The sequence below is a fragment of the Engystomops pustulosus genome, chromosome 6 (genome assembly GCF_040894005.1).
Source record: "Engystomops pustulosus chromosome 6, aEngPut4.maternal, whole genome shotgun sequence".
NCBI lineage: Eukaryota > Metazoa > Chordata > Amphibia > Anura > Leptodactylidae > Engystomops > Engystomops pustulosus.
In genome coordinates, this window is record NC_092416.1 from 67,057,896 (window position 1) to 67,078,965 (window position 21,070).

Genomic DNA, 21,070 nt, shown 5'->3' on the forward strand with positions numbered 1-21,070 from the left:
GTTAGTTCTTACCTTTTGTGCCCTGCTGTGCACCCACCCTGTAAATTATTGCCATACATTAAGTGGCATACATACGCTCATTAAAGTTTTCGATAAATTCTTCTTGGGGCATTCTATCCTACTGGTACTCCAGGGACACCGCAAACTAAATTTTGCTTCTTCTCTTCAAAGTCCTGCTGTGTGCCCAGCCTGTAGATTATAACCTCATACTCTGCATAATGATTTTTGACATATTTGACTGAAGTGGCATGAGGGTTAAAATGCTCACTACAACTAAAGATAAATTCTTTGATGGCTGCCATTTCAAAAATGCTGTCATTTTCAGGGATTTTCTATTGTACAAGTTAGTAATTTGTGGCAAGTGAAAACATTTGTAGCTAAATCGACCAACCAATATCCCAGTTCAAATTCCCTTGAAAGTAAATAAGCAGTAGCCCTTACCTGCACCCCCCCACTCTGGGTGCCCCGGCTCGCCTGGAACACAGTGGGGCAGATTTACTTAACCAGTCCATTCGCGATCCAGCGGCGCGTTCTCTGCGGTGGATTCGGGTCCGGCCGGGATTCACTAAGGTAGTTCCTCCGACATCCACCAGGTGGCGCTGCTGCGCTGAAGAGCATCGGAACGCACTCAAGTACACCGGCCTATTCTTGTTGAAGGTAAGTGCAAGCTCCGCAACACTTTATGTTTTTTAAATGCGGCGTTTTTTCCAAATTCGTCGGGTTTTCGTTCGGCCACGCCCCCCAATTTCCGTCGCGTGCATGGCAGCGCCGATGCGCCAAAATCCGATCGCGTGCGGAATATTCGGGTAACACGTCGGGAAAACGGGAATCAGGCCCTTAGTAAATGACCCCCAGTGTCCCACGCTGCCTGAAGCAGCCATAACACAACGGAGAGCACATGGTAATGCTGCCTGTAATACCCAGCACAGCCAGCAGATGTCTCCAGCGCCATCATTAACTCCTCCAACACCAGACAATGAAGTTAATGTGAGAGACCTGAGTGAACTGATGCCTACATTGGATATAGAACTTTCAGACCCCTCACCTTCTCTCCCCCCATCCCCAATTGCACAATCACCAGATTACCCTGCAGTTCACCAGGGGCATTCTAAGGGGGAGATATCATACGCAGCAGCATTAAGAGAAAACCTTATATTTCCTTATGGGGGTCAGATAAACTCACCAACACTGACTCAGGAAGACCGGAGAGCTCCCCATTTAATGACCACTCCTTCGGCATCCCCGCACCACCATACTTCAACTCCTCCACAGCCCTCTCCGCCTCTCCTTGATCCGCTTTGGCTTTACATTCAACAACTGCCTACCAAGCAGGATTTTAGAGAACTGATCGATGAAGTCAAGGAGACTTGTAGACAGGAAATCGCTGCAGTGCACAGAGATGTCCAACAAGTGGCGCACAGAGTTGATGTGTTAGAAGATGACCATAATGCAGCCAGAGCGGTAGTGTCGACTCTACAACAACAAATGTCAACACAGGCCTCAACTATCAGAGACCTGAGACGTCACATTGAAGACCCCGATAATAGAGGACGGAGACATAACATTGGACTTCGAGGCATCCCAGAACAACAAGGCGAAGAAAACGTGCAACGGTACCTGCAACAACTATTTAACACAATCTTGGACAGACCGGTGGATACCATAATCAAGATGGACCGAGCTCATAGAGCCCTCCACCCGAAAACCTCTGGTCCTCCTCGAGATGTTATATGCCACATCACCGATTTTGTGGTCAAGGAGGAAATCATGAAAAGATCTCGACTGCAGATATTGGTAACTTTTATTGGAGCCCGCCTTCAACTTTACCAAGATCTTTCGTGGATTACTCTTCGGCAACGTCGCCCTCTGAGACCCCTACTCGACTTGTTGAGAGACCATGGCATACCATACCGTTGGGGATTTCCCTTCAGTTTAACAGCCAGAAAGGATGGTCGCTCGGCTACTCTACGCTTTCCAGAGGACCTACCCACTTTTTGTGATACCTTTCAGCTTACTCCTCCGGACCTACCTGACTGGCCCCAACAACCTGCCCCAGTGGATCTACCCTCTACCTGGCAACCAGTTCGCCAATTGAAGAAGCGTCAAAGAGCTCCTGAACCTGATCGCAGATCCTCGTCTGGTAGATGAGTATTGCTGCTATCTCCCCTTGCCCTTCTCTGTCCCTACACTATAACCTGGAACGCCTATGTGGTCCCTCGTTTCTCACCTCTCTAAAACCCTGCCCCCCCCTCCCCTACCATCAGCCAACTGACTGGCTGCAAGCCGGTATTTTTGTCCCAGTCACCTGCTCACTTCCTATAACTAAGCCCCTGTGACTGATACACATGGACCCTACACTATCGCTCTAGGGTGCGCTGTGACTCCTGTATTTTACTTTTGAGTCACGACGGTGGATAAGTACATGTTCTCCCCCATAGTAAATCTTCCTGATTGCCCTCGCTCCTTGTTTATGGAGCTGATGCCCTTCTCAGATGGAATGGACTACATCCTGGAAGATTTACGGCGAGACCAGCTATAGGCTAACCTTGCCATTTCAAATTGCCTTTTTTTCTTATTGGTTTTCTGGTTTATGTGTTTTATGTTGTTTAACAGGCTATCCCATGGATCTCTATATAAGTTGTCTTCCACAGGTTTTAAACCTATGGCAGGAACAGGATACGGCCAGGCTCCCCTGGGAGGCCCACAGGCCGAGTTTCTGCCAGCCATACAAATTTCCCCTATAGACGAATGGTTGATACATATTAATTATGGTTAAATTGCTCTCACTAAATACTAAAGGTTTAAACTCTGATGTTAAAAGGAAACTTGTACTGAAAGAGTTGCGCCAGGCAAAGGCAGACATTGCATTTCTTCAGGAAACGCATTACACAGCTACAGGGTCTTTTCATTTTGCCAAGCACTGGTATCCAACAGCGTTCCTAGCAAATGCCCCAACTAAGAAATCGGGAGTAGCTATTCTCATATCCCGACATTGCCCATTCCAACTAGCTGGGGTAGAAGCTGATCCAGATGGCTGTTATATTATACTCAAGGGCTCTATCCTAGGCATTAACATGATATTATGTAATGTATATGTCCCTAATTCACGACAACTTCCGTTCCTTAATAAGGTTCTTTCTAAATTGTCCTCAACCCAAAATGAACTCTTAATAATAGGGGGAGACTTTAATGCCACGTTCTCAGAACATATGGATCGACTCACCTTACCCCTCCCCCCCCCGTTCAGCACCCCAGGCAGCGAAGGTTCTAGCTTTAGGCCTCCACCGCATAATTCGCAGACACTCATTGTATGATCTGTGGCGGGTGAATAACCCAACGGCTAAAGAATTCACATACTATTCTCCCCTCCACAGAACACATACACGCATTGACTATTTTTTTGGGAACTACCCTGCTTTACGTACTTTAGCTGAGGCAACGGTAGGCCATATCACATGGTCGGACCATGCGCCGATCCATTTAGACTTACAAGTTGAAGATACCCCTGCCAGGTCCCCCCACTGGCGCTTAAATGAAACGCTCCTTACTTCTCCGCTCTTGAGGGAATCCCTGCGGACGGTCCTTGCTAATTATTTCAAAGAAAATACGCCCTCAGCACCCTCTATCCCAATTCTATGGGAGGCTCATAAAGCAGTCTTTAGGGGAGAGGCTATATCCCTGGCCACTAAGTTGAAGAGGGATAGAATACTACATTACTCCAGATATAAGCAAAATCTTAGACTGGCTGAAAGGGAGATGGCCGCACATCCAACCCCCTCCCCACTTAGACGGGTACAGATTCTTCGCTCCAAAATTAGGGATTTAGATCTCCTGGATTTAGAACGCATTATCAAATACTCGAAGAGCAGATATTATGAATCTGGTAACAAAGCTCACTCGTTATTAGCGCATCAGCTTAAACAGAAAACTTCCACCCAAAACCCATATGCTATTAAAGACAACCAGGGCACCTTACATTACCATCCCACGAAAGTATCTGAACTCTTCCATACTTATTATTCCGCCCTATACTCCCTTCCCTCTCCCCTGAGCGGAACACTAAAATAGACCACTATTTGTCTCAATGCCCTTTACCTCGATGCCCTACAGAGGCGTTGACCCACTTAAACCAAGAAGTAACAATTGAGGAGGTTAAGTGAAAGGTCTACCGGGGGGGGGGGGGGTAAAGCCCCAGGCCCTGATGGCTATACTTATCTTTATTATAAAACCTTTCTCACTCTCCTAGGCCCCCACATGGTCACATTATTTAATAGATTTCTTTAAGGTGAACCGATTCCTCAGACAATGCTCCCTTCATATATTACCGTTATTCCCAAACCAGGCAAGGACCCCTCAGAGTGTCCTAGCTATAGACCTATAAGCCTACTAAATGCCGACCTAAAAATATTTACCAAACTTTTAGCTAATAGACTAAGCAAATGGCTTCCAAAACTGATCCACAAGGACCAAGTGGGATTTGTTAGATATCGATCTAATAAGCTTAACACAAAAAACTAAGTCGGAGGCGCTGCTTCTGAGTCTTGATGCCGAAAAGGCTTTCGATCGCTTAAATTGGCAATTTATGTTTAAAGCACTTGCTCGCTTTGGATTGCATGGGCCCTTTGTGGAAGCCCTGAAGGGTCTATATGCCACCCCTATGGCACAAATTAGACTCTCTCATGCTCACTCTGCCCCCTTAACTATAAATAATGGGACTCGTCAGGGATGCCCCCTATCTCCCCTACTTTATGTTTTGAGTATCGAACCCCTGGCAGCAAATATTCAAAATAACCCAGACATTAAAGGTATTAAGGTGAAGGACAAGCAATTTAAAGTCGCCTTATTTGCTGATGATGTACTCCTCACACTCGCTGTTCCTCTAGTTACCCTACCGAATCTCCATACCACTATTGAGGACTACAGCATAGTATTGGGATATAAAATTAACCACACTAAAACAGGAGCCCTACCGCTAAATCTACCCCCTTCTACACTTAATTCTTTACAAAGTAATTTTCAATACTCCTGGCACCTAACCTCCCTCAAATACCTAGGGATTAAGCTTACCCCTACTATCTCTTCCCTATATAAGGAACATTTCCCTCCCCTCATACAGGATGTGAGAAAACAGCTACAAAGTTGGCGCCCTTTATATTTATCTTTATTGGGTAAAATAGCAGCAATTAAAATGTCAATCCTTCCAAGATTTTTATATTTGTTTGAGACACTTCCAGTTAGAGTCCCGGTAACATCTTTACGATTGATTCAGTCACTTTTTTTAGATTTTCTGTGGAACTCTAAAAGACACAGAATTCCGAAAACGGTCCTGGTGGCACCAAAATCAAAAGGAGGTCTTGGCCTTGGATCTGGGCCTCTTGGGATGCTATCGAAGACGGCCTTCCTTAGTGAAATAAACCTCATTACTATGGAAACACATAGGAGATTCATGGGTAGTTTCTTTTCTTCCATCTCCTGTATACACTGTTCTTCCTCCGGGAATGTTTATGTTTATTTTTCTTTAATTCCTAAATGCTGATATTTAAGAAAATGGACCTCTGGATGGTCCCTGTTTATTCTTATCCTTGATAACGACAAGTTGTTTGTTGGACCAATACATTGTCTACATGATGTATATGTTCTGCTACCTATTGTGAAGGTTCTACAAGAACCTATTGTGAATACAATGTACACTTTTCATGATTATAATGACCTTGTTATGCTATCTGTTATTTTTGTGAAACTTTAAACTATTCAATAAAATGTAAGTTGGAAAAAAAAAACAGACTTCCCAAATGATAGTTTGAGATGGTAAGTTCATAAAATGGTGCTTCTTGAATAGCTTTTTTCAAATCTTTTTTTAAATCTGAGAACCTGCAACTAAAACTATAAACCTTCTAATACATGTAGAAAATAACCAAACATAAAAAATATGGAAACAGAAATAAGACCAATGGCCAACAATAAAACCTAAAATAGTTTTTTTGAGAAAATAATTTTCCTCTAGCCGGAGCTCCAAAGTTCTTCTTATTATTCTCCTATAATATTGGATGTCTATTTGTTGAAATCCAGCATTAAAAACGTCAGCAACGCCCCGGAAGAAGGCGTTTTTACTTGTGCATTTTTACTTGTGTTTTGTGAGTATGCTTTTTAATAAATTCTGAACCTGTTGAAACACACTACACCATCTGCTTGTATGTTCCTCATAGCAACATCGTCTGATAAGAATCATTTAAAGATGAAAAAGGAATAAACGCGGTGGTGCGGGTCTGAACTGAAGCATAACCTCATCAGAAGGATCTGTCGTTTTTTATGCTAAATTTCAACAAATAGACGTCCAATATGATAGGAGAACAATTAGAAGAACTTTGGAGCTCCTGCCAGAGGAAAATTTATTTTCTCAAAAACATTTTTTACCATTGAGACTTTGTGGACCGGTCTTGCTCCGTGAGTAGCTCCGTAGGGGCGAACTGTGCACCGCAAAAACAATTGTCAAAACTTAAAATTGACTTAAAACCTAAAATTGAATTTTTTCCCCAAAACAAGCTAAATGAGCAGCTAAATTATACTACTAACAGAAACTACAATCTCTCGCGAGAAAACAATCTAAACATCCCTTAGATAGGTTAAAGCACTGAAAAGTTATTACCATAGAAAGAAACAGGGGTCAGATTTATAAAAATGGCTGAGCATTAACATACAAACTGGTTGCATCCTAAAGACATGAAGTGGTTAAAAAAATAAATCTAAGCTAAACAGGTTTGAGGCGTATTTACTTGTGTCAACATGCCTGATTCATGAATAACTCATGTGATATCATTTGCATTCATCCGGCTATTTATATAAAGACTTTGCAGGAGCCACATGTTACCTTGTCTGAACTACAAGATTAGATGATGGATTCCAGTATACAAGAGCCCTTTCAACTATATGACTTTGATTTCAAAAAATATCTGGAGAACATTTTTTCAGGTAAACCCAAAATGGTCTTTGTAAATTCTTTAGATTTCTTAGTTTTTCTAAATGATAATAATAAAAACCTTTCTCTTAGGAATGCTTAGATCCAGATAAGGCTTGAGGATTTCTCATTTCTTCTCCCATATACTCTACTATACAGAAGATTTGGAAAATATATTGGGAATGATAAGAAAGGAAATTAAAAATAACTGGATATTTATGGTTTAAACCTTCAAGGACTTTTAAGTTTATGCTTTTCTGTTTTTTTTACTCCTCTCATTCCAAAAGCGATATATTTTTTATTTTTACATTTACAGAGGGGAGGGAAATGTTTACAGAGATGTTTATGTTTACAGAGATATGTGAGGGCTTGTTATCTGTGAAACAAATTGCACTTCTTAGTGGCACCATTAAATATTTCAGGCAATGTACTGGAAAGCTGAAAAAAGCACATATAAATTGACAAAATCCAGTATACAGCCTGCAGCCCCTGACCGTCTAAGATAAGAGCCATCAGCTGTGTGGTGTGTCGCACACACCATGATGTCAACCGCTTTCTGACATCATAGTGTGTGCCGATGCCGCACACAGCATATCAGCGAGCGGCTGACGTCATGATGCTTGTGACAGATCGCACGCTGTCATGGAGCAAATGCCAGACATCCCTGAAAAGAGGAGGTCCTGCCGAAGGGAGGAGTGTTGTTGGAAGGTGGATTCGAATATAAGCCGAGTTAGGGTTATACGGTATATATAAGTATATACAGTAATTATTTTTTAAGTGTGTATTTTTTTTTCTTATTGTGTCTTAAAAATACAATAAATTTGACCTTTGATAACCATATATTCTGTCACACCTTACATTTAACAGGTGTCACAATGTTTTCTAAGATATATTTTTTTATCAACTTAAACTTTCTTTTTTAGGTCATGATAATGAAGGTCTGTTGATTGAACTCAGCATTGGTTGCCTAGTTGATCACTTGTCCACAGCCAATAAGTATTTTAAAGACATCATCGTTTTAAAAGGCCAGAGAAAGAGACTTCAAGGATATGAAAATATTGGTGGACACAGGAAAGATTTATGTACAGGAAGAAGGAAGCAGGTGAAATATTATCAGTTATATAATAAGTTATTTTGGAACTCAACCTCTTGCCATCCTTTACATGTTGACTGATAATTCTTTTTGTTTCGATTTTTCCTTAGTGACCATGGAAAACCAACAATTCAAAGCCTTTTAAAAATTGACCCTGAGAAGGAAAATATGACAGAACCAAAAACCTTGCCACCAGCGGATGCTGTCTTCATTGCCGGTCTTCTAGATGTTATCAGCAAAGATGAAAAGGATTTCTTAAAATTACTCAGGAAGATCTCACGTTTTCTAAAACCTAAAGGGCGCATCATTTTATTTGGAGATTTAAATGCAACATATATAAAAGTTGGGGAGGAGAAACTCAAGGTATTAAAATACAATGAGGATTTTGTTAGTAAGGCTCTCACAGGAGAAAAGTTTATTATTGAAGATCAGATGACAACAGTTAAGAGTGTGATATGTATTACAGCCCATAAGGAAAAATAGTAATATATGAGGTCAGCACGTCTTTAGTTTATTTGCAATACATCTGAATATGAGTAAAAATCAAAAAGTGATGAAAAAAATGCAATGTTATGTTTTTGAGAACTTTCCTGCTTTCCTGCATTGCACTCTGACCCATTGTAATCAGTGGGCTTTTTCACACTTGCATTTTTCACGCACACACAGAGGTTTTTTTTAACACGCATTTAAATCTCGACATGCTCTACTTTTGCAAGTCACGCGCATGAAAAATGCACCATACAAGTCTATGGAGATGCATCAAAAACGCATTGCACTCTGAGTGCAATGCAAGTGCAATGCGTTTTTCACGCATCAATTGCCATAGAAAAGAAAGACCTCAGCCCTGAGTCCTTTCACGCGCATCACCTGTGCGATAAAAACGCAGTGAAATTGCATTGAAAATGCGCGTGAAAAACTGAAACACTGAACAAACTCTGACTGAAAACTGATTGCACTCTGATGCAAAATGTCAGTTTTTCACTGACCAAACCCTGATCGCACCCTGATCGAACTCTGACGTGATATGCAACGCAAGTGTGTTGCGTTTTCAATGCAATTTCAATGCAATTTCAATACGTTTTTCACGCGCAGAAAATGGACTCAGGACTGGGCTCTATCTTTTCTATGGCAATTGATGCGTGAAAAACGCATTGCACTTGCAATGCACTTGCAAGTGTCTCAGAGTGCAATGTGTTTTTGATGCATCTCCATAGACTTGTATGGTGCGTTTTTCACGCGCGTGACTTGCAAAAGTAGTGCATGTCGAGATTTAAATGCGCGTTTAAGAAAATGCGCGTGTGTGCGTGAAAAAAAATGCAAGTCTGATAAGACCCATTGTAACTAGAGTGCAATGCAAGTTCTGCGCGTCAAAAGCATGCACAGAAAACGCTTGTGAAAAACGCAAGTGTGAAAGGGGCCTAAAATGTGATATTATTTTCTTTCTCATTGTTACTCTGTTCTTTATTTACTTTTTAGTTCTATAAAAGACAACCCATATGCTGACCTACTTGATACAGTTAAATAAAATAAAGCATTAAACTTTGTGTGTCTGTTGCTTGTTGATTGGGAAGTGAATGAAATACTGATTATTGTATATTTAACCCTATTGATTCAATCAAATTTTCTTGTTTAAAAGTGAGGGATATTAAACTGTAACCTTTATTGGAAATCGATAAAAAGAAAGGGCAACTCTTTGTATCTTAGCATGGGTCATAGTTTCGCAATATGCTGATTGTATACAAACAAAGACCGGCCAGCACAACCAAAGCGTATATACAAATGAGCAGGTGCACAATCAAGTCATCTACACAACAAAAAAGGGGGAAAGTGTACACTAAAAAAGCTCAGTAGACACTGTATGCAAAAAGTATTGTAAACTTTATTCATTACCAAACAAGATACATCTATGACACAAAATTAAAAACATCTAAAACATGTAATATACGTACATATCAACTGGTGACCACGGTGCAGGTTGACCCAATGAAGACCCCTGTTAAGTCCCCCTGTGGTGGACTGAAATCCTACCAACCAAAATGTATAGAGGAATGCCAAATCTCAACAAATAGAAACATCAGTAAATATTGACGGTGCATCCCTGAAAATTCATGAATCCTGTGAACTGCCAAAGCATAGATCAAGTATCAAAAGGAGTAAATAAAACTGAAAGTGCAAGTGCATGCAATGTGCCAATAGTACCCAGGTATAGCAACTAAAGTGCTCTCATAAGGCTGGCAATCAGGCGGTAGGGAAATGCAGGGGTAATGAGCTCCCCACGCGTATCGTCGTCCTAGACGACTTCCTCAGGGTTGAATAGCCCAAACAAAAAATACAATACTTTTTGCATATAGTGTCTACTGAGCTATATTTGGTGCACACTTTTCCCCTTTTTTGTTGTGTAATATGCTGATTGTATGTAATAGACCTAAAGGGCAGAGTCAAAACAGCTATAGGGTTAATTTTCCCAGGTGTTAAAATTTATATGGGTACTTCTATCTTCACTACTTCTCCAATGAACGCTGTGGCCCTGCTCACTAAATGGGCTGGGTTGTCTATCCCGAAATAACACCCTACCTCCTGGACCTGTTTTGGTTCCAGAGAAAGGGATATATTAAAGATAGTTAAGAAATAAAGAGATGAGGCAGCACTCCGGATGAAGTTTTGGTGTTTATTCACTCAATGTGGCAGGTGCGATGTTTCAGCCCCTCAATGGCTTGCACCTAACATTAGGACTTTAGTCCACTACTCTACAGTGGTGCTCCACCCTACAGTTTTTTGCTTAAAGATAGTTAATATATTCAACATCTGATGGTATCCTGTACATTGCCTCCAATAAACCTTGGCCCCGTTATCCGGAGGAACCTGTTAGGAATAGCTCCCTGTTTACACCTGATGTATTTCTGCTGGTCAAACACTAACAATTCATATTCGACCAGCTCATGACAGGTGTCAAAAACTGCTAGCCCATAGCAGTATATTGTATGGCCACCGGTTAGCAATTTCGTCCAACCAAGACACACAGCCTCATAACTAGCTATCTCAGGGATTACAGGACTAAACTAACTGGCATAGAGCATAGCCTCCAGCACTAGTATGGCCGTGGTGCCCGCTTCGGCTGTGGTTATTTAGAGCCCCTACGCCCCAGCCACTCCCCAATGATTTCAGTTGTGGGATTAGCTGATCAGTCAGGCGATCAATCAAGGGATCAGCTGATCAGTCAGCTCATCGGGGAGTGGAGGTGGTCCTTTGAAGCACTACATTAGTTCCCTGGTATCACCAATCAACTCCTCACCTGATCAGTCAGCTAATCGGGAGCCATAGAAGAGGCTCCGGACAATGTACCGCCTCCAGGTTAACTCTGTAGGGGCATATAAAACTCCATGTACCGAGCCAGTTGTTAAACCAGTTAGTGTTGACATTAGCTCAGTTAAATGTAAAGCCCAATGCTGTATTCTCACAACTGGTATTAGGAACAAAATGAGGCAAATTTCTTGGTAGGTATGTCCTGTACAATGACCCCATGGAGATCATCTATCACAGTGGAGTTTTCCTCCTATGATAAAAATGAAACTTACATGTCCCTTATGCAGGGGTGTCGCTAGGTCAAAAGATCCGGGGCTCGTGCCCGGATCTACCTGGGTCCGGAGAACATTAGCCCCGCTGCCCCGGCATCCTCCTCTCTCTCTTCACGATCCTAGTGTTCACTGCTTTCCCTGCAGGACCTTTGATGATGTCACGATCACATGACCTGCAGGGGGAAGCAGTGCACGGAGCTGCAGGAGTGAGGTGAGGGGGAGAACATAGGGAGATCTATATGGGGCACATTACAGGGAGAGCTGTGTGTGGCACATTACAGGAGGGATCTGTGTGGGCACATAACATGGGGATCTATATGGGCACATGACAGGGAGATCTGTATGGGGCACATAACAGGGGGATCTGTATGGGGCACATGACAAGGGGATCTGTATGAGCACATGACAGGGGGATCTATATGGGCACATAACAAGATGATCTGTATGGGCACATTACAGGGGGATCTGTGTGGGGCACATAACAGGGGGATCTGTATGGGCACATTACAGGGGGATCTGTATGGGGCACATTACAGGGGGATCTGTATGGGGCACATTACAGGGGGATCTGTTTGGGGCACATAACAGGGGGATCTATATGGGCACATGACAGGGGGATCTATATGAGCACATGACAGGGGGATCTATATGGGCACATGACAGGGGGATCTATATGGGCACATGACAGGGGGATCTATATGGGCACATGACAGGGGGATCTATATGGGCACATGACAGGGGGATCTATATGGGCACATAACAGGGGGATATGTGTGGGGCACATAACAGGGGGATCTATATGGGCACATGACAGGGGGATCTATATGGGCACATAACAGGGGGATATGTGTGGGGCACATAACAGGGGGATCTATATGGGCACATGACAGGGGGATCTATATGGGCGCATAACAAGGGGATATGTATGGGGCACATTACAGGGGGATCTATATGGGCGCATAACAAGGGGATATGTATGGGGCACATTACAGGGGGATCTATATGGGCGCATAACAAGGGGATCTGTATGGGGCACATGACAGGGGGATCTATATGGGCACATGACAGGGGGATCTATATGGGCACATGACAGGGGGATCTATATGGGCACATGACAGGGGGATCTGTATGGGGCACATAGCAGGGGGATCTGTATGGGGCACATAACAGGGGGATCTATATGGGCACATAACAAGGGGATCTGTATGGGGCACATGACAAGGGGATCTGTATGGGGCACATGACAGGGGGATCTATATGGGCACATGACAGGGGGATCTATATGGGCACATAACAGGGGGATCTGTGTGGGGCACATAACAGGGGGATCTGTGTGGAGCACATGACAGGGGATCTGTGTGGGGGACATTACTGGGAGGGATGTGTGGGAGACGTTACTGGGGGGCTGTGAAGACATTCCTTGGGTCGTGTTCACATGTGGCAGTAGGAAGGGCCTAGATTTGATCCCACATGAGTTTCCAGTGAAATGCATGTGATGGATAATGAGTGCCTGGTGTCTTGTATTTGTTTAAATGCAATTGTGTGAGCGCAACCTTAGGGTGGTGGCACACGTGCCGCTTTGTCTGCGTTTTTCAAACGCAGACAAAGCCGCACCCACCTTGGCATCGCATCGGCGTTTCTATGGAAACGATTGGAAACGAGCCGGCGGTGTTTTGCATTAAATTAATGCAAAACACGACGTCTCGTTCCCGATCGCAGGCATTGCAAACACAAACACAGACAAAACGGCACGTGTGCCACCACCCTTAGGTCCCTTTCACACTTGCGTTTTTCACGCGCATTTCTGTGCATGCTTTTGACATGCAGAACTTGCATTGCACTCTGACCCATTGTAATCAATGGGTCTTTTAAGACTTGGATTTTTTTTCACGCACACACGCACGTTTTTTTTAACGCACGTTTAAATCTCAACATGCTCTACTTTTGCAAGTCACGCGCATGAAAAACGCACCATACAAGTCAATGGAGATGCATCAAAAACGTATTGCACTCTGAGACACTTGCAAGTGCAATGCGTTTTTCACGCAGCAATTGCCATAGAAAAGATAGAGCTCAGTCCTGAGTCCTTTCACGAGCATTACCTGCGCGTGAAAAACGCATTGAAATTGCATTGAAAACGTGCGTGAAAACCTGAGACACTGAACAAACTCTGACTGAAAACTGATTGCACTCTGATTCAAAATGTGCGTTTTTCACTGACCAAACCCTGATCGCACCCTGATCAAACTCTGACGTGATCTGCAACGCAAGGTGATGGCACACGTGGCGTTTTGAACATGTTTTTGGCCCATTTTTAAGCTGTCCGTTTTTGAAAACGCATCCGTTTTTGACAGGTTTGATCAATTGTCTAAATTCAAACAGGTCAAAAATATAAAAACGTAAAATGTTTTTGATGGGCTGCTTAAAACGGGCCAAAAACGCGTTCAAAACGTCATGTGTGCCACTACCCTAGTAGTGAAGTGGACATGTCACCTGTAAGTAAGGATTTCTCTGGTGTTTCTGTAGCTGTGTATACCGTCAGTAAAGTTGTTATTGGCACAGCCACATGTGAGGGGGTTATGTACAGGAGGGGGCATTACTGAAAGTCTGATACGAATGCATTGGGGCCCGTGCCCCGGATCTTTTACCACCCTAGCAACGCCCCTGCCCTTATGTATAATGTCAGAGGCTTACCAAATTGGTCAAAATATATTTATAAGGCAGATAAAGGAAATTGTGTACAGCACTCTAAATTATTCGATTGAAACGTACATTTATTTTATCATGGATAAAAAGGTTTCCCTATTACGTAAATTGAAGTGCCGTACGATATGCCCCTTGAAAATGTATAGGTGGACATGTATCTGATAGCTCTACCTCTTGTGACAAATACATTTCTAGTTTATCAAACCATTTTTTTACATATACATGGGGGTGATTTGTCCGCTCTTTCAGTAATAGGAATTGAGGAAGTAAAGGCTCCTTTAAGAGGCACCGATAGGGAGTGCAAATGATGTAATAGAGAAGCCTTTTGGATTCTCAACTTAGAAACCAGAAATCCAAAGGGGCTTAAAAATAGAACAGGTTGGGGAGTGGCCTGGATGAGCTGAAGGACAGACGTGCTGTGCTGAGCTCCGTCTTTAGAGCCTAAAGCAACTGATTAAAAAAGAGCCACGGACACCGGAAAAGTGGACCTACTGGCTATAGCACATCAGCCTAACATGATGACCAGGAAGAGGTCGGCTAAAGGGGGCCCGAAGCGTTTAACAGACTTCTTTTCTGCCCGAAAAATCAGGCAAGATTCTTTCCAAAATGGCGCCGTGGGGCTGTGCAGCGTGTCTACTTCTCCGACAGAGAGAGATATTGGAGATGCGGCAAGGAGCATAAGTGACAAGAAGCTACACTCACTGGAGGTCAGCTCCTCTGCCAGCACGGAGTCGATGTCACCGAGAAGAGAACAGTGGCCACGGGATCCATCCGGAGGGACACACAAGATGGCGGCCGAAACCGCATGGCAGGATGTGTCACCACGCTGTAGCCCTGATAAACAGAGACTGCGTCTCTCCCAAGCTGCAGATATAAATGAGTATGAGACAGAGAGAGAGACAGAAGATGCCCCAGACCCACTACTAGAATTACCTTCCTCGGAACAGACTGCCTCAAAATCGTTTATGAAAGGAATTATGCTAGCATTTAGGAACTCCTTTCAGAAGGACTTTTCATGAAAATTGGCAACCATCCAAGCTGATATTGCAGAGCTTGGAGACAGAGTTGATCACCTTGAGAACAAAATGGGAGAAGTGACCAGTTCACACAATGAATTGATTGAAGCCCATTATGCCCTAGAGGAAGAAGTACAAGCAATGAGAAGTAAAATGGTGGATATGGAAGACAGGGGAAGACGAAACAACGTCAAAATTAGAGGAATCCCTGAGTCGGTAGGTTCAACAGATTTGAGAGAATACGTTACATCCTTTCTCCAAAATGTCCTGCCAACTGTACCAGCTGCAGAATGCCTTCTCGACAGAGTACACAGGCTTCCTAAACCTAAAGGGGTCCCGGACAACATACCAAGGGACGTTATTACACGTATCCATTATTTTCTCGTAAAAGCAACGTTAATGGTCTATGCCAGAAAAGCTAAGCAGTTACAAGAGCCATATACAAACCTTAAGATTTTTGCTGACTTGTCACAAGCAACCCTACAAGCCAGAAAGAAATTTCTTCAAACAACCATGACCCTGCGCAACAATAATATTATGGACAAGTGGGGTTTCCCTACTAAACTCCTAATCCGCAGAGAGGATACTACACATGTGTTGATCAACCCGGAGGAAGGTCCAAAGTTGCTCGCCGCTTGGGGATTTAAAATAGAAGAAACCTTGCTAGCCAGAATCCCAAAACGACCTTCCCCAATTGAGAAAGAATGGCAGCAGGCTTAAGGTGTCAAAGACCGGAAGCACTAAAGCAACCAGAATAGGCCAGGAGGCTAACCAGGTAGACTGTATACCCCCGAAATGGTGCAGGTTATAACATCCCCTGCAAAATGCATAATACTATATGTTTTACACTTTTCTATATTCTGTAGAAGTGTGTTGTGGTGGAAGAAGCAGGAGCCATATTTCCCGGCTTCCACTACAAACGTTCTTATTTGTTTGTTTTTTATAAGGTTATTAATGTTACAAGGCGTGAGAGGCCAAAGTGTGTATCTATAAAAATGTGATAATTATCTGGAGAACAGAAGAGCTGTAAAAACTTTAAAAAGATGACGGTTAAAGTAATGTGCATGAACGTAAATGGATTAAACTCCCCATTTAAAAGGGTGTCTGTATGGAGGGATGCTAAGGCAGAGAGGGCAGGAATTATTTGTTTACAGGAAACGCATTTTGAGAAGGGGGAATGCCCAATATTCGGAAACAAAAGATTTCCTCAAATATATATGGTCAACGCAGAGGCAAAAAAAGCAGGGGTACTAATTGCTTTCAGAGATGATTTGGAGGTAAAAGTAGCTGAGACCCTGAGTGACGAAATGGGAAGGTACATAGTAGTGGTATGCACTATCAATTCGGCCCCATTCACCCTGGCAAATATATATGCCCCCAAACAAGTCCCAAATAAAATTCCTGAACAAAACAATCAAGAAGATAAGGAAGATCCAAAACGGCAATTTGTTACTGTTTGGAGGCTTTAACATAATCCCTGATCCCAATATGGATACAACAGCGAAAAGCAGGACACCCCCCATCTCACTAGCTAAGTGGTTAAGAAAAGAAGCTTTATATGACACATACAGATGCCCGAACGCTTCGTCCAGGGAATTCTCATTCTATTCACATAGGCATAGATCCTTTACGAGAATAGATTTGTGCTTAGCGTATAATAGAGCACTAACACACATCACTGAATCTAGTATAGGCACAACAACATGGTCAGACCATTCACCAATTTTTGCTATTCTGTCATTTTCTAACAATCTTCCCTCCCAACGGTATTGGAGGAACACTCCGTTCATATATTCTCTGCCTTCATACACGGAAAAAATTTCCCAAGCTATAATGGAATATTTCTAACACAATGTAGAATTGAGGGTGGACCTGTTCAACCTTTGGTTTGCCCTTAGGCTGGCGCCACACAGGGCGCTTTGTCTGCGCTTGCAAACGCAAACGCAGACAAAGTCGCGCCCACCGGGGCGGGCCTCAGCCCGATCGCATCGGCGTTTCTATGGAAACGCCTGCGATCGGGAACGAGCCGCCGGTGTTTTGCGTTAATTTAACGCGAAACACCGGCGGCTCGTTCCCGATCGCAGGCGTTTCCATAGAAACGCCGATGCGATCGGGCTGAGGCCCGCCCCGGTGGGCGCGACTTTGTCTGCGTTTGCAAGCGCAGACAAAGCGCCCTGTGTGGCGCCGGCCTTAAGGTAGCGGTGAGGGGAGTACTTATGCAGATGGGGTTTCAGTTCCAGAAACAGAAGAATAGGGAGGTGAGGGAATTGCTAAATGATCTACAAAAAATAGAAGATGAGCTGAAAATAAACCTGAACCCTTCTAATAACCAAAAACTAACAGAAACTCGCCAATCCTTAAGGGACACTCTTTTTTTATGTGGTTATGAAAAAGAATTACTCTCCATCAGAGCCTCTTACTATGTGGCGTATAATAAGCCCAGTAAACTAATGGCCAACAGGGTTAAGCCCAGGAGAACTAAATCAGATATTCCATTCCTATATACATCGCAGGCAAAGTAAGGAAACACACCCCATGAGAATCGCTAATATGTTCAGTAAGTTCTATTCGGCACTATATAACTTGAAAGACGATCAACAGACCCCCCAACCCTCCCTTGAAGTGATCAATGCATTCCTTGCAACAGTCCATCTCCCACAACTATCAACTTCTCAAAAAGATTCTCTAAACAAACCAATAACAGCTGAAGAGATTGCTTCATCTATAAAACAACTTAAAAAACACAAAGCACCCAGCCTAGACAGGTTTTCAAACGAGTATTTTGTCACCTTAGGCCATCTTCTCACTCCTTATCTTATGTCTATATTTAATAAAGCAATGAATGAAGGGTTAGAGGCCACTATTATCACCTTACCCAAACCAGGGAAGCCACCAACAGTCCCCCAAAATTTCAGACCTATTTCACTGGTTGTTCTTTAAGAGGGATCTGTATACATACCCCAAATAGCAGTTCTATTTAGTGACAAAATCGAATAGGAAGAAATCTGTTTGACTTTAATGCATCTGCAGTAGCGATTGGTGGACCAATCCTTAGTTGTTCTTTAAGGGGGATCTGTATACCCCAAATAGCAGTTCTATTTAGTGACAAAATTGAAAAGGAAGAAATCTGTTTGACATTCATGCTGTCAGGATCAGTGGATCCTCTGGACCACCGCGGGAGATGTAACTAGCCAACACCCGGAACCGGAGCCTAGCGGCACCTGGTATTCACCAGAGCCCGCCGCAAAGCGGGTTGGACTTGCTGCGGCAGGATACCACTAGGTCGTTCCCAGGTGTGACTAGCCCACGGTGGCAGCCAAGGTCGAGGTACCTTAGCGGATGACAATCTCGTAGACAGGTCCAGGCACAGGGTCAGGGCAGGCGGCAGAGATGCAACGTCAGGTTCAAGTCCGGGGTCAGCAACAGGAGGTCCAGGCAGAAGGGGACGGGAACACAGGCACAGGAACACAGCAACACGGAGGAACACGGGAAACACAGGACTTGGGAGCGGAGACACACAGGAACGCAGGAATACACAGGAACGCATGAAAACACAGGAACGCAGGAATACTCGCTTGGAAGCTTTCTCTAAGGCTATGAGGCACAAAGATCCGGCAAGGGTCACAGGAAGGGGAAGAAACTTATAGCAGGCCAGCGCCAATTATTGGCGTGCTGGCCCTTTAAATCTAAGAGTGATGGCGCGCGCGCGCCCTAGGAGACGGGGACGCGCGCGCCGAGCTGCGGGAGCCAGGGAGGACATCGCGGGAGCCAGGGAAGGTGAGCGGGACCCGGGACCGGGGGCAGCAGCAGGAACACGGGTGCGCCCACGATCCGAGACAGCGATCGCGGGAGCACCCGTGACAGTACCCCCCCCCTTCAGCCTCCCCCTCTTCTTCTTGCGGCCAATAAACCTCTGAAGGAGAGTCCGATCCAAAATGTTCTCTTCGGGCTCCCAGGATCTCTCCTCAGGCCCGAACCCCCTCCAGTCTACAAGAAAGAACCGCTTACCCCTCACGAACTTCATGTCCAGAACTTCCTTAACCTCATAGACGTCTGGGGAATCCGCCTCAGGAGCAGGAGGAGGGGATTGTTGGGAGAAGCGGTTCAGGATGACAGGTTTCAGGAGGGAGACATGGAAGGAGTTCGGTATGCGCATAGAAGGAGGAAGGCGGAGTTTGTAGGCCAATTGATTGATGCGCTTGATTACCTCGAAAGGACCAAGGAACCGGGGACCGAGCTTGTAGCTAGGTATCTTGAGTCGGACGTATCTGGAAGATAACCATAGTTTTTCACCAGGAGAAAAGACGGGAGGAGCCCGACGCCTCTTATCAGCCTAAGTCTTGATACGGTCTGTAGCTCGCAGAAGAGACTGGCGGGTCTGGTGCCAAATAGAGTTGAGGTCCAACAGCAGATCCTCAACCGCAGGGACATCAGAGGGAGTAGACAGCGGAAGAGGAGGGCGAGGAATACGTCCATAGACCACGAAGAATGGAGACAAGCCAGTAGACCCAGAGTCCAGGGAATTATATGAGAACTCAGCCCAGGGTAGGAGGTCAGCCCAGTTGTCCTGACGGGCTGAGACGAAGTGACGGAGATAGCAGCCCAAAGTCTGGTTCACCCTCTCCACTTGACCATTAGACTGAGGGTGGTAGGCAGAAGAAAAGTCAAGGTTGACCTGCAGTTGGTTACACAAGGAACGCCAGAATTTTGACACAAACTGGACTCCACGATCGGACACGATGTGCAGCGGAAGACCATGCAGCCGGAAGATATGTCTGAAGAAAAGGCTGGCAAGCTGTGGAGAAGACGGAAGACCTGGAAGAGGAACAAAATGTGACATCTTCGAAAACCGGTCCGTCACCACCCAGATGACAGTACAGCCCGAGGAGACAGGCATATCAGTGACAAAATCCATTGCCACGTGGGACCACGGGCGACTGGGTATCGGTAACGGTAATAACAGTCCAGCTGGCTTGAGACGAGAGGCTTTGTTGCGGGCACAGGAGGAGCAGGATCCCACAAACTCCCGAACATCTTTGACCAGGTCAGGCCACCAGTAGTAGCGGGAGATGAGGGCCACGGTGCGTTGCACCCCAGGGTGCCCAGCCACACGGGAAGAATGTCCCCAAGACAAAATCCTCTTCCGAAGAGCAGGTCTAACATATGTCTTGCCAGGAGGTAGCTGCCGAAGATCAACAGTAGCTGCAACAACAAGCTGGTCCGGAGAAATTATATGCCGAGGAGCTGGTTCCTCTCCAGTCACATCAGAGGCACGGGATAGAGCATCAAGCCTTGACGTTCTTGTCAGCCGGACGAAAATGGATTAGCAGGTTGAAACGGGAAAAGAACAATGACCACCGGGCTTGCCTGGGATTCAGGCGCTGGGCTGACTGGAGGTATAACAAGTTCTTGTGGTCAGTGTACACACATACAGGATGAAGAGCACCCTCCAGAAGATACCGCCATTCCTCCAGAGCAAGTTTAATGGCCAAGAGCTCTCGGTCACCAATCGAATAATTTCTTTCAGCTGGGGAAAATGTTTTTGAAAAGAAGCCGCAAGTGGAAGTTCGGCCCCTGGGCCCTTTTTGGGTGAGGACCGCTCCAGCTCCCACGGAGGACGCATCCACCTCAAGAAAGAAAGGTTTGTCGGTATCAGGCCTAGAGAGTACTGGAGCTGAGGCAAAAGCGGACTTTAACTTGGAGAAGGCCTCTTCAGCTGTAGGAG

General features: G+C 44.5%; 1 long non-coding RNA gene across 1 annotated transcript; it reads left to right on the top strand.

The window, feature by feature from the left end:
* Nucleotides 1–6,841: 6,841 nt before the first annotated feature.
* Nucleotides 6,842–8,755, top strand: LOC140065761 (uncharacterized). Its single transcript, XR_011848040.1, has 3 exons — nt 6,842–6,969; nt 7,879–8,057; nt 8,159–8,755. It is a non-coding gene; the product is annotated as an uncharacterized lncRNA (long non-coding RNA).
* Nucleotides 8,756–21,070: the final 12,315 nt, after the last annotated feature.